The 14,692-nt window shown below is 31.2% G+C and overlaps 1 pseudogene; it reads right to left on the bottom strand.

The window, feature by feature from the left end:
- Positions 1-1,977: 1,977 nt before the first annotated feature.
- LOC25500520 (60S ribosomal protein L34-like) lies at positions 1,978-2,323 on the bottom strand (annotated as a pseudogene).
- Between the last annotated feature and the right edge of the window lie 12,369 nt (positions 2,324-14,692).

Below are 14,692 nucleotides of genomic sequence, written 5' to 3'. Positions count from 1 at the left end.
GCTCTTAGCCAAATCTACAACTTCGTTAACAAACTACACCCGCATCCACCAAATGTCTCCCTTTCACGAAATCCGATTGACAGAAATAATCGAGTTCATTACCCTTGCTAATCTAGAAACCAACACCTTGAGAGAAATTTATATAAACTTCCCAAAAGAGAAATGGGTTGATCGAAGTTTTATTTTTCATGCCAAACCTTGCATTATTGGATCCGAAGCCTTCCACTCCACACCATTTGATATTTTCGCATCAATGCTAGCTCCTTTGGCCTCTAAACAGCCTTTGGTAACAAGAAGAAAAATAAAGAGGGAAAGGAGTATAAGAAAAGGAGAAGTAGGAGCTAAGAACTTTACATGCATGCAACATCTGAACAAGTAAAAGCATCGATCAAATTTAGCAATCATCACAAACACATGGTTAATTACTCTCCTATCAATTCTAACCTCTGAACTTGGGCTTAATATGTTGAGCTAGGACCAAGAGGTTTACTAGTTCTTACTACCCCAAACTCTAAATACACCTTCCTTGTCATCGAATTGAAATAAGATCATTCCATACTTTACATAATATCAACTACATAAATTGCAAAACATGAAGAAAGGAACAAATAAATGGAAATCAAGGAACTCGTGAAATTCGAAGTGTACAACCCCCAGCAACCTATAACTTACTAAGCAATTAATTAAACAGCATAATATATAACAGACTACTAAATAAAACTGGTAATACTAGGGTAAATAATGTATGAAATATACAAATTTAATCAGACAAAGTTAACAAAGCACATGGGAAATATCCTGATAAATGAATGAGAATTGAAGTTCACAACAGATGATTGAATGAAAACAACATTATTTTTGAACTAGATGCCTATGTAGCAGCGTAGGCTTTGGATTAGAAGATAAATCTCTAGTGTGCAAATTGTATAAAGCAATCTATGCTCATTTGTGATTTCTTGACATGGCCAAATAAGACTGATGCAAAATAAATTGTCACTCCCATTATTTCCAACTTAAAATTGTCAAAGTTTGGGCGGATTATCTTGAGGATCCTTCCATCTTCATATCTATTGTAGGTGCTCTTCAATATGCCACCATTAGCAGCCAAGAAATAAGCTATGTAGCGAATAAATCTTTCCAATTTATATATCTGACTCTTGACAGCCACTGTAAGTCAGTAAAATGAATCCTCAGCTAACTATAAGGTACCTTACAACATGGTCTATTATCGTTCAGCCACCATGTGCCTATCATTGACTTTTAAATTGAGGACTGAGGGGGAAAACCTCATATATTAGTACTCCAAAAAGCATTCTCTACGTAGCCCAATCCAAGTTTGAGGTGTCTACAAAACAACATCACTGAAGTTTTCTGGGTTCAGTCACAGTTGAAAGAATTACGGGGCCCTTGCCGCACTATGGCGATGCTCTGCAACAATGTTAGCATTGTTGTTCTATCCTACGACCCCATTCTACATGTCGAAACCAAACATATAGAGCCTGACCTATTCTTGCTTAGAGAGAGTCATCAGCCGAAACATAATTGTCAAGCACATGCCAGCTCTTGACCAACTGGTAGAAGTTAGGAACCCAATATTTGAATTTCAAAGAATGAACGCTTGACTTGTTAAATATAAATAGAATAGGAGAAAACCTCTCCTCCAAGGGTTTCTCCGTCACAATAGAAAATTCTCTATTCACAATTACAATGGTCGAAGATACTTCGCTCTATCATTGTAATCCCTTATTTATACAATATACTTCTCTGAAAGTTTTTTTCTTTCCAAGAGAAAAACATGAAAATATCAATAAACAATCAACATAAAATCAAGACATACAAAACTGTATCATAATGAGTTCAAAGAAGCCAAATGAGCAAAAAATTCACAAAGGGAACAACTCTAATAAATTTTGTGCTTGTACTATAATCACTCAAACCTAAAATTCCTCTGAAAAGATATGTCTCCTTTCATAAAATTCATCCCTTCAAAGCTTGTTTTTCCTTTCTCTTTCGGATCTTCAGAACATTCTTGACTATCTTTTTCTCTTCAACCAAGAAAGCTCGAATGATTCTTTCTCTAACAGCGCCTCCACATAAAATACTACAATATGCATGATTCACGGTCCAGCTTCTGTTTCTAGGTACCTTGATCTCTTGTACTTTGTCGGACTTAAATTTCCAGTAATAGGCACATTGGTCCACTAGCTGATCTCTTCTTCTTTGTCTGATAAACAAGCTTCCCACCGGGGGGTTTTGACAACCCTATGTTGGTTGGATTTGGTGGCGTTTCGTGGAGCCGGCGGTAGGTAAGCCTCTGAAGCATCTTGTCATATACTTCTCCAACTAAACAATATAACTAATTAGCTAACTTCTCTAACAACTTATAACTACTATAATTTTCCTTAATATATCAATCTATATATTGATAGTAAATTTACTAAATAAACCTCTCCCCTTTCAGGTTTCTCAACCATAATTCCTTCAAATTATGATTTCATTGAAAGATACAAAATGCATAATCACAAAATTACCAACCTCCAATATATAGGAATATCAATAGCATCAACATAGTCTTTGTCATGCCTATAAATGATTTTGATGTACTACAATTTAAACTATGAACACTAAAAATCTTCAAAATTTGGTAATGCAATTATCAAGCCATTGAACTTACCAGTGATTGTATATAACTACATCTGGTCCTGGACTGTATAGAACTATTCCCAGCATACTTGTGCCCAGCAACATGAGAACATGCATTAACAGATATCTTATTTTTCTTATGTGTCAGACCACAGATCTATCTGCACTTTTTATCGGAACCTCCAGGAACAGTCAGATATATATTTGATACACTTCTATTCGATGATGCAAAGAAGCTATTATATACTACATATTTGGTTAATACTTTAAAGTTGCAAAAATGTGTCCCTACTTCTGTTGAATGAGAGTTTGATAGTTATTTTTGCTCGGTTTTGTTAACGGTCGTATGAAATTACTTAGTGGTTCTCTTAATGAATATCGGAGATATATAGTTTGAAAATTGCTTTCTAGTTGTGTTATCAATCTATTCAACAAGTACAAACACATAGATGAGAAAAGCACTATTAATATATATTATTTTGTCAATTTTAACTAACGGTTAATCATTGACAATTAAGTGAGCACGTAATAACGATTATCAATGTTGATAGAGTTATAAAAAAAATGAAAAATAAAAACCAACTTTGATCAGAAGGATCGTCATAATGATTATCAAATTATATAAAAAGCTTGAAACTAGTATAGAAATTGCTAGGAACATTTAGCTAGGAATTTACTGCAGAATTATTGTGCCAATGTCCTAGCGAAATAGTTTGGAAACATAAACTTTTGAACACTACTTTGCTACATTTTAATAGGGGACTAGCTAAGATTTTATTAGATTTAGTTGTCAATTGGCTAGGAAATATTTTGATAGATAATTTTCCGTCCAATCCATGCAACGATCAGTGCGATAGATGATTCGCAACTAAATTGTAGTTAAATATGTTTTACTAGGAATTAGCTACGAATTAGCTACCATTTTCACCGTAGCAAATCACTGATTTTCTTGTAGGGAGAGCACGATTTTCTCATTAGAAGTATTGATGAGATATCACTAAAAGAAATATGATATTTGGCAGCAACTTTTTCTCAGCGATATTCAATTTGTTGACAATAAATGCATATAACAACGACTAATTTAAATTGTTGCAATAAGTTATTTTTTCCTCAACAATTTTATTATTGTTGGAGAAAATTACATATCCCAACAACAATTATTGTCGCTGCAAATAATAGAACTTTTCTATATACATATAGTAGCGACTAATTTTAGTTGTCATAATAGGTTTTTATTTTTCTCAACAAAATTTATTGTTGCTGGGAATAGTTTAACTCTTTAATATACATATAGCAACGTGTAATTTAAGTCGTTGTAATAAGTTTTTTATTTCTCTCAACAATCTCATTATTGTTGCGATAAATGACTCATCGAAGATTATTGTTGTTGATAATAATATAATTTTGTGGCAACAACCTAATACATTGTTCAGAATAATTTTGTGATCATCTGATACGAAGACATCTAAACGAGTCGACACCCACGACACTCCAGCAGCCCATAATTCACCATTCACCAAAATATCTCTAAAAAATCTATCGACTTTTGATTCCACCAAACCCCTTTCTGTTAAATCAGAAAATAAAAAAGGCCTCAGAGAAATATCATCACTAAGAAAGAATAAAACAGATATACAAGACCCCTTGCAGAAATAAAACCTTGCAAAGCCTTAAAATCTCAACATATGTAAGTACAACTGTCTACATTTCTAGTCCCATAGGGCCTGTCATTTCCACTCAATTACAAAAAAAGAACTCCATGCACTTTTTTTTTTTTTTTTTGCTGATTCCACCAAACCCCTTTCTGTTAAATCAGAAAATAAAAAAGGCCTCAGAAAAATATCATCACTAAAAGGAGAAAGAATAAAACAGATATACAAGACCCCTTGTGTAACGACCTGATTTTTCGGACGTTAATTAGCAAAATTCTTAGCAAAAAGACGAATATATATATATATATTTCTTTTAAAATAATAAATGTAACGTAAGACTCGTCAATTTTAAAATAAACCAATAAATAAGTTTCTCTTTGAATTTCTAAAATAGTAAATTTTACATAAAAAATATAATATTCCTAATAACAAGGCACTTAACCTTTTTCTACCCAACACTACACCTAACTGGTCAAAGTTCTGGATGCTTGTGAAAAGTTTTCTCAACAAGGCTAATACCAGTGTCGGAATATATCAAGCCTCCAAATGTGCACCACCGTTTTACTTGCGTCTTCATCTACTAGATCACTTTGCCTCCCCGACGTCACCACCAAGGAGGAAAGACAGATTGACGGTCATCTGTCCAAAAGTAAGGGTCATCTCCAACTAACAAACATAGTACAAATATGCATGCAGATATAAGGGTTAATAGGCCTTTACCCCCCTGCAATATAGGTCACTTTTAGTTTTCTCCCTGTAAATTTTTTTTTTTAGATTCCGTCCTTTTAAAAATTTTTTGTTTTGAAAAACCCCCCTAGCCCAGCTGACTGTGCATTTTCGCTGATGTGGCATGCTGAGTCACTGTTTTCTGATGACGTGGCACGCTGACTGTATAATTTTTATTTTTTTATTGTGTACACGTGGCATTTGTGATTTTTTTTTTAAAAAATAATTGAATTTTTTTAAAAAAACGAAAAAAAATGGTGAAAAAAAAAAATTCTGGAAATTTTAAAAAAAAAATCTAGAAAAATTTATAAATATGAAAATATCTGATAAAATACCGGAAAAATACTCATAAAATGAAAAAATCTGGAAAAAATTCCTATTTTTTTATAAAAAAAATCTCGTAAAATATAATTCTAAAAAAGATCAAATTCCTGAAAAAATTTGAATTTTTTTTAAAAATTTCGAAATAAATTTTCTAATTATTAAAATTTCTTCTAGATTTTTTCATTTTATGAGATTTTTTTTAATTTTTATAAAAAAAATTTCCAGATTTTTTTAATTTTTCAGGTATTTTTTCATTTTTATAAATTTTTTAATAATTTTTTTTATTTTTTCAGCATTTTTTAAATTTTTTTCGTTTTTTTAAAAAATTTTAATTATTTTTTTATAAAAAAAATCACAAATGCCACGTGTACACAATAAAAAAAATTAAAAAAATAAAAATTATACAGTCAGCGTGCCACGTCATCAGAAAACGGTGATTCAGCGTGCCACATCAGCGAAAATGCACAGTCAGCTGGGCTAGGGGGGTTTTTCAAAACAAAAAAATTTTACAAGGACGGAATTTAAAAAAAAAATTTTACAGGGGGGAAAACCAAAAGTGACCTATATTGCAGGGGGGTAAAGGCCTATTAACCCCAGATATAAATTTACACAAAAGATAACCAAATAAATAGACCGTACAAGACACATTACTCAGTTCCATAATCACCACACCTCACCTTAAGTTACAACCTGACTAAAATGTGTTAATCCCTATTGGTCAGTCTATATGCAAATGCTCATGATTCGGATTTCACCTCTAAGCAGAGCCAAATGTCCCACCATTGGACAATATACCCCACCGTTGGGCAATACCCCACCCTTGGGTAATAACTCCTAAAAATTCGATCTTCAGTACCCCACTGTTGGGCTTTATTTTGAATCACCTAATGCATATGAATCGTCACTACCCCATCATTGGGTAATAACTCCTAAAACTCGATGTTCGGTACCCCACCATTGGACATCAGTCTGAGTCATCTAATGCATAAATGTCTCCATAAATACCCCACCATTGGGTAATAACTCCTCAACTCTAAAGTCTAGTATCCCACCTTTGGATATAGTTTTAAATCACCAATTTAGTTACTTAACAAGTAATATTTATGTTAAAACAACACCAGACAATTAATAACACATATAATCATGCCAAGACAAAACCACCAAATATAATTATCACAACAACAACATATAACAGATAACATTCATTTCAAAAACAACACCACTATGATAATTATCACAATACAAATATATACAAATATACACGTACATAAGCGCGTGGAGTGATGCCCTTACCTTTACAACATCGGTTCTTAAATTTCTCATTTTAGTAGTCTTTGTTCCTCTCCCTCTATCTATACCTTCACAGTTAAAAATTTACTTAGTTTTAAATTCTACTAATCTTTATTTATGCTCAAGATTTAGGTTCCGTTAAGGGTGTATGATTTCCAACTAAATCCTACTAATTTTTTTGTTTATAGAAATGATAGCTGTTAATAATCATGCATATTTACCCCATCAAAATAAACCCTACAACATTATTTTGTTTTAAACTTAAGAAAATAAAACATAATCAGGATAATTAAATTTAAAAGGGTTTTTCTATCATGTGCAAATTTGTACATGTTAAGAAGTTTAAAATAGTAAAATTGTATCGGAACTTGTGCATTTTATATTAACTATAAAACTTTTTAATAAATAATTGTTCTTTTTCAATGTAAAGTTACTATTTTTAGTTCCTTTAACATATACAATATTGCACATGTTAGACAAACCCTTAAATTAAATAGGATGATAGCTTTATAGAGTATACTTTGACATTTTGAAATCCAGTTTGAACCAGTACTGTTACATGAAGTCACTTGTCTACCAATATAGCCATTTTAATAAAAATAATAGTATTAACAATCAAGATATGTTAATTAATTAAAATAATTTCGACAACTAGTTCTCTAACTTTAAAACTTAACATTGACTCCAATCCACCCAAAAGTATACCTATCCTATATATCTTTTCTAGTACGCACCATATATAGTATCCATTACTACCATCAATTCTATTCCACACAAAATAATCAAATTAAAATCTGCTTTACTCTCAAAACTTTGACTTCCTGGTGATTCAACAATCATTTAACTCAAATCAAATTATGTATCGAAGGACCAAAAAATGCTTTTATTTCAAACTTCAAATGTACCTTAGACCTAGCAAAAATAACTGGAATAGTGCATAACCAAAATTACTTGTTCGCTGACTTGATAATATATCAATTTAAAATTTGAAATTACTAATGAAAATAATCATAGAATCATAAATTTCTAATTGTTATTTCATCTAATTCAAATAGTAGTAAAGGTTTCCGGGATTGAAGTGTCCATCTTAACTTTTAGGTCAAAATTATAACAATAATAATATACAGAATTGCAAAAGAGAAAGAATTTAGAATGTTCCTTTCCCACTATATATTACGTTATCGTCAAAAGAAATGAGTAATTTTGGTTCTCCTATAATAAAATGGATTAAGGAATAATAAGGGGATTTTTACTTGTCTCTCTAGAGTGAATGTTTGATCACTCTCCTTCTTCCTTCTGACTCCCTTCACTACTAGAAAAAGCAAAATTAGCAAGGAAAATCAGTGACGGAAAAAATGAAATTCCTCACAAATTTCTTGGTCACAAAATTTAGTGACGGAATTAGAGAGAGATTTTACATTTTCCCTCACTAAATTTCCCTCACTAATTTTTGTTTTTTTAGTAGTGCTTTCCCGTCTTTTCTCTAATATCTAAATACGTTTCTTTTTGTTCTTCAAAGTATAGAATGGGTGTGTGTTAAAAAGAATAAGAACCGGTTATTATTATAACTCTCTCACTCACTACCTTCCTTGCTAAAAATGTGGAACTAATTCATGGAGTGGAAAGTGGTGTGTCATGGTCATATGAACCGAAGAAATTGTATCTCCTACTTTCTAGTAATGAATAAACATGATCATGTGCTTCCTAACTAGTAACTAGCATAAAACTAGAAACAATTATAATAAAACTAAGTTAGTAACTTAATAAATGTCACCAATTTTTCCTACTCTAATATAATAAACTATATATTCATAAAGTTTGCTAAGATAAGATAAAATAAAATAAGACATCAACTAGATAATTAGGAACAAAGATTTGACCATATAATGATAAATAAATAAATTCGAAACTAATTTTTTCTCAAGAGAGAAATAATATCATCACTCAATAAATCATCACTACTAAAAAAACAAAAATTAGTGAGGGATATTTAGTGAGGGAAAACATGAAATCCCTCTCTAATTCCGCCACTAAATTTTGCAACCAAGGAATTTGTGAGAAATTTTATTTTTTTCATCACTAATTTCCCTCGCTAATTATGCTTTTCCTAGTAGTGCATACCGATAAAATATTGTTACATCAAATTATGATAAAATAATTTAGCATAAAAATAAAAATATGATAAAATATTGGGATCTTACACCTTAGAGAAATAAAACCTTGCAAAGCCTTAAAATCTCAACATATGTAAGTACAACTACCTGCATTTCTATGTACCGTTTGATCTGGCTTTTTTTTTTTTTTTCCGATCTAAAAGCTACTTTAAAACAAAGTTAAAATAAAGCCCTTTAAAAAAAAGACTAAAGCTGTTTGATTTCTTTATTTTTTTTTTTAGTTCTAAAGTTATTTTTAAGTTAAAAGCTGTTTGACAAAATATTGTACAAAACTTTGAATTTATTATTTTTTTGGTGGTGTATGGGTTCGAACTCGGAACCTTGCATATATTTATGCATTGTCTATAAATAAAAAAAACTTTGAATTCATTATGAATTAACATAATAAATAAAAAAATGTCTAAAATATTTTTTGAAGGGGAAAAATGTTTAAAATATAAAAGATATATTTTTACAAATACTATATTTACTCAACGACGTTTATTTTGTGTAACATGAATACAAATTTGTATCATCATATAAAAGACTTGTTAAATATTTGAATAGGAGAAATAATTTAAGGAGGCTCAAATAATAACATAAATAATATCAAAGTAGTTTGGAAAATTAAAAACAATAATCATCTTTTAAAAAAAAAAACATAAATCATCACAAACTCAAACGTTTCTACTCTCCATCAATGCAACTCCTATTTAATTTCTAACTTTATTCATGTAGCCTCCATCTTGTACTCTTCCTGGATTATATGAACTGATTTCTTCATTTATATTGCTTTCTTCGTCACGCTCAATCATATATTCAGAGATACCATCTAATATGTATATGTGTGTGTAATATATAATGACAATAATTGGTTTTTCTTTTCCAATTATACTCTAACAAATTTTGTTATAAGAATACCATATTTTTAGTGTCAGTCAAAAAGATAAGAATTTATATTATATAATATTATATTTGTTACAATGCTGGTGTCATTGAAAAATATATATTTAGTTTTTTTAATAAGAAAAAGATATGCATAGTTTGTTACAATATAAATGTGTAAAATATATATAAGTATAATTCTTTTAGACAACTACACTTGTTCTTAAAATCAAAATTTTATAAAAATAATTATACACATTACACAACACTAAAAAAAAAATTATACGCATTAGCGTAACAAAAAAAAACAGACAAACGACCATATAATATTACTCTAAATGAATATAAATTAATTGTGAAAATGCGACGTCAATGTTTTCAATGTATCTCCATAACCGCAACACCATTGAATTGAAGCTCAACTATACTATCAAAACTATGTACAATATAAATTAAGAGCAACTTTTCATAGTATTTTATTTTATTTTTGAAAAAACATTTCCATGGTTTTGATGATGGATTTTATTACTAAGTTTCTCCTGCAAAATTAATAAAAGCTAAATATTGATGTGGTTACAGTTCAGGTTAAAGATTTGGCTAATGAAACAACTATCAAAGTGAATTGAAATAAGTAAACCATTCTTCTCATTAATGTTGAATAAGAAAAAGTGCCCAAATCATTGTTTCTTGGAGAGACCAATAAAGGGCTAGAAAAACCAGCTATCAAATTGAATTGCTACTACCATCAATGCAACAACTAATCTAGGTGGTAAGAAGTGACACGTGGTTGAATACAATAAACACTGTAAGGCTAAAACTCACTCTAATTGAAAGATATCACGACACCTAATATCATATATCAAGCTCCAACCATTGTAAATTGAGCATGAAATTTGAAGAATCAACCATGAAAATTTGGAATTTGCAATGGTAATTGTAACAAATAATAACCAATTCAGATTTAGGGTTCATATGAATATTAGGGTTTGGGTGAAAATATAACCAATTCCAATAGCACAAGCAAAACCCATGAAGTCATTACTGAGAAGAAGAATTACCTGAGGGCGTGTGTGGTGATACGTCAAACGCTATAAGCGGCAGTAACGATCTCTTCTTCATTGTGAGTTTGATGGAGAGATGGAGAGTGAGAAAGAGGGAAAGGTGAGGTGAAAAAACGATTTCAATTGAGAAGAATATGTGATGGGTATGCGATTTATGAGAAGGTTTTGTGGTGAGTGAGAAAAACGAGTTGAGGTAGAGAGAGAGAGAGATCGAGTGGGAAAGTGAAAGAGAGAGACACACGAGTGTTTTGGAGGAGAAGTACAATGGTGAGGAGAGATAATGGGATAGAGTTTAGAAAAGCGTATTTTTTATTTTTTTTAAAGCCCAAAAACACTATCTATACCCCCCCAACAATAGCGTTTCTGAAAAGCGCTATTAGTCCGAACCAAAATAATAGTGTTTATAGGAAAGCGCTATCTAACCCAATTTTTAACATGTTTTTCTTAGCGCTTTCTGAAAAGCGCTATAACAGGCCTATGAGTTGCATTTTTAATAGCTTTTATCCATAAACGCTATTAAAATTGCGCTATTAAAAGCCAAAATTGTGGTAGTGGTGTGAGTGACTTGAAAAATGGGTAGAAAATTAGGTTTTGTTCTTTGTGAGCTTGCAAGCTAATTTCTTGTAACCCCTTTGTGTCACTTTCATCTTATTGGATTGGAGAGCTGCTCTCTCCCCTAGTGTAGGTTATATTGGACCGAACTGGGTTAACAATCTTTGGTATGTTTGTTCCTTTCTTTCATTTCTTATCTTTATTGCTTTGATTATGCTTGTGATGTTGTTCTACACTAAGACTTAAGTCTATTTTGTTGTTGTTGTTGTTGATTGAGACTATTTTGTCCATTGATTACCACTCACTTTGCTCAACACATCTTTGTTTTCATTGGTGTGATTTTGTCCGAATTCACAACAATTGACGCCTACCGTGGGACAAATGCGTAAGTTGGTAAAGTGAGTATCATGGGTTCAAAGTGGGACATCGAGAAGTTAACTAGAAGTAATGATTTCGGGTTGTGGAAGGTTAAGATGAAAGCGGTTTTGACACAACAAAATTTTGTAGAAGCATTGAAAGGTGAAGCGGCGATGCCAGCAAACTTGACACAAGCGGAGAAGCGTGAGATGATAGACAAGGCAAAGAGTGCCATTGTTTTATGTCTCAGAGATAAGATTTTAAGGGATGTCGCGAGGGAATCTACCGCGACATCAATGTGGGCTAAGTTGGAGTCATTGTACATGACGAAATCGTTGGCTCATAGGAAACTCTTGAAACAACAACTCTACTCATTGAAGATGGTGGAGTCTAAATCAATCACGGAGCAATTGACAAAATTTAACAAAATTCTTGATGACTTGGCCAACATTGAAGTTAATATGGAAGATGAAAATAAGGCTTTGTTGTTACTATGATTACACAATAATTCTTCATATGAAAATGGAGGTCGACTCTCAACTAAAAATAGGCCCTTAGTAAAATAAAATACATTTTTTTTAAAGAGAAATCATCTATTTTAAATTGAAAATATGATCTGTAAACATAAAAAATATTCATCATTTTAAGTAACACAGAAAAAGATCAATATTCTAATAAAAAATAAATAAAAAACAACTTTAAATGAATATCTTTATCAATTTTCTAAGTTGTTATTTTTCTTAGTTTGTACAGAGGCAAAAAAAAGTTTATCATGTTTTATTTAGAGAATAATTATAATATTTATCGTTAGAGTTTTGTTATTTTATACAACAAATATAAAGCAGAAAATTACAAGTGCTCTAACAAAAATAAGAACAAGAAAATAGTTATATTATGTTTTTATTTATAGATATAAAAGTCATTATGTTAAAGAGAGTTAGGGTGAATTAGAGGAAAAAGAGAGGGTCTTGAGGACTTAAGGGCCTCAAATCCATACCTAAACCAAGGTCCTCTTATACTAAAAAAAAAAAAAAAATTAAAGAAGGAAAAAAGGGATCTATGTTGTTGAACCCAAGACCTAAATTACCACTAAGACACCTCCTCAAAATTTTGGAGGCTTTTGCACCCTTCAAAACCGACCCTACATGCCACGCATGTGTAACACACTAGTTAACTTACAAGCAATCCGACGTAATAAAACACAAGTTCATAGATACATGTATAGATAACTTTTATCCATGATATGCATGGGTACCACAATAATTAACTTACAAGCACATTCCACACGTCCCAAAAAAAAAGACTAATGTTTTAAAAAACTAGCAAATCAAAGTCTCCTTTGTAATTTTTGGAGTTTTTGCCTTCTTAATTACTCCTTTTCTTTTACGGTACACTTTCACTCCCAAAGTAACTAACCTTAGTGTAAGGTACTTTGGAGTTTTTGCCTGCTTAATTACTCCTTTTCTTTTCCAGTACACTTTCACTCTCCAAATAACAAACCTTAGTGTAAGGTACAAACAAATAATCGCTAACAATCCAATACAAGCATAATTAGCGATTAGAACAGATTTGCGCCTAGCTCCATAATAAACATCACCTGGGGTGGTCATTTGCAAAGCTATTATATAAGAACTACTAAGGCTTGAGAGAGTGATACACGACCCTACCGATAAAAGCCACATAGGTAACCTGCCACGGACACGAATTCCAGAAACTAGGAAGATACAAATAATTAGTGATCCAATAAAACAAATTGTGTTGGAAATAAGGAACAAACTATATTTTTTAGGATTTACAGCGGCTAAGACAGCTTCACCCGGACATAAAAGTATGCCGTTGAAACTAGAACAAAACTTATCAAGATTTTCGGCACTAGGTGGATTTGTGTTTCCACTGGGTGGATTTGCGTCATCTTTCATCGACCTAATGCCACCAGGTGGATTTAAAACCATTTGAAATGTCATTGTTGCGATGACTGTTGCTATTAAACCAAAGTTCCCTCTCATATCATCCCACCATTTATCCTCCTTGTCTTTGTATGACACCCAACTCTCTATCCCTTCTAATGCCTTTCTCCAACCTTTCTTTGGTTCCTCATTCGCTGCGGTTTCTATTGAACCACCATGATTTTCCTCTTCAATGTTCATTGTCTCTCCTTCAAAACAACCATTATGAAAGAATTGTCATAACTTGTTTAATGTACCATATATAACTCATTCTAACAAATTAATCCATTTCTAATTAAGGTTTGGCAGATGAGTGTCACTCTCTATAAAACAATGTAAGACTTGAATCTTTTTCTTGATACCATATAACCAAGGTTGTCAAAATCGGAACTTTGTTTCAAATCGAAAGAGAAGAGCAAAATCGACAATCGTAAAATCGCAACCAAAATCGAAGAATTTTAATCAACTACTTTTGTAGAATAGATATAAGAAATTGAAAATCGCAATCAAAATCGATGGATTTTACCAAAAAAAATAATACTAAATATATGTTATAAATGATATATAGTTATAAATGACTTAGTTTATATGAAATCGTAAAATCGTAATCAAAATCGATGATTTTGCCTATTTTAAAATTCTACTATGGATTTGAGTCGTTGAAGGTGAAGAAAGTCGCAAAATAACAAAATACTGGATTTTGACAACAATGCATACAACAACAATTTTGACCAATGGAAACAACATTTATTACTTTAAAAGCAAAAAAAATGTTGGAGCATCAATGACAACAGTTTTTAGTTTTTGTTCAAACAAAACTTGAGAAAATTATTATTTATGTTCTGAATGATTCTATTATAGTTATAATTTATATGTGCTCAATTTACTACTAGAATATTTAATTTACAAAGAGAAATTAGTAATGGATAAAAAAAACTATCACTAAATATTTACTTCATATATTTTGTTCCTCTCTAATTATTTTCATCACTACTTTATTGTTTTTTTAAATAAGCAGAAAGATAAGATAAAATAAAAGTGAGTACAAGAGATATTTACCTGGGAGTGAGTTATGCTGGTGATCGATGGATATCACGAGAGGT

The sequence above is a fragment of the Medicago truncatula genome, chromosome 8 (assembly GCF_003473485.1).
Source record: "Medicago truncatula cultivar Jemalong A17 chromosome 8, MtrunA17r5.0-ANR, whole genome shotgun sequence".
NCBI lineage: Eukaryota > Viridiplantae > Streptophyta > Magnoliopsida > Fabales > Fabaceae > Medicago > Medicago truncatula.
The sequence above is the reverse complement of the archived record's forward strand: the minus strand, read 5'-3'. Positions and strand labels throughout refer to the sequence as shown.